Here is a 782-nt window from a genome sequence, read left to right as displayed (position 1 = left end):
TGTTAATTGGCTCCTGACTTCAAATGTATTTTGAAGTATGTATGTCTTTGAATGTATGTCTGAGAACTATGTGATTCATACAGAAACTTGTCTTAGTTAGGTGCTCAACAAATATTTTTGCGTTAAGGGTGATTATTGTGAAAGAAACCCCAAACATCACAGGACATACAGTGTATTCTGCTTCCTCAACAAACACACACCCAAACCTGTTGCCACTGAACAGATTCTGATCCCTGGTGTTGCAGAGTACAACTGATCCATTGGATTTCTTGGTTGCAATTTCAACAGGAGCAGATCTCCTGACTCAGACTGCATCTGTAGGCCATGTGCGAGAACTTGTGATTGGTACACAAACTAGTCTGTAGTTAGATGCTCAACACATATTTTTGTGCTAAGATCTCCAGGTCTTTCCTTTCAGGGGCCACGGGAGGGTTCAAACTGCCAGCCTTCGGGTCCACATGGTGTGCAAGCGATTTGTGTCACAGAAACTCCAAACCAAACTCCGTCGCCCCCGAGTTGGTCTGAGGCTTAACAACCCTGTAGGGCAGAGTAGAGTTGCCCCGTGGGATTTCCAAGCCTGTAAAAACGTAGGGAAGCAGAGAACCATGCCTTTCTCCTGTGGCCTGGTAGCTGGTGCGTTCAGTCTGACAACCTTCTGGTGCACCGTCAGGGTTATCATTCTCCTGTCTAGCCTTTCATGCTGATGCTAACTGACAGGTAGCAGGTTGGACCCACCAGGGCATCTTCAGGAGAGAACTTCTGACCATCCTGCACCTATTTCA

Source organism: Echinops telfairi, unplaced genomic scaffold (genome assembly GCF_000313985.2).
Source record: "Echinops telfairi isolate 266 unplaced genomic scaffold, ASM31398v2 ScPeMD7_7458;HRSCAF=8496, whole genome shotgun sequence".
Taxonomy (NCBI): Eukaryota; Metazoa; Chordata; class Mammalia; order Afrosoricida; family Tenrecidae; genus Echinops; species Echinops telfairi.
The sequence above is the reverse complement of the archived record's forward strand: the minus strand, read 5'-3'. Positions refer to the sequence as shown.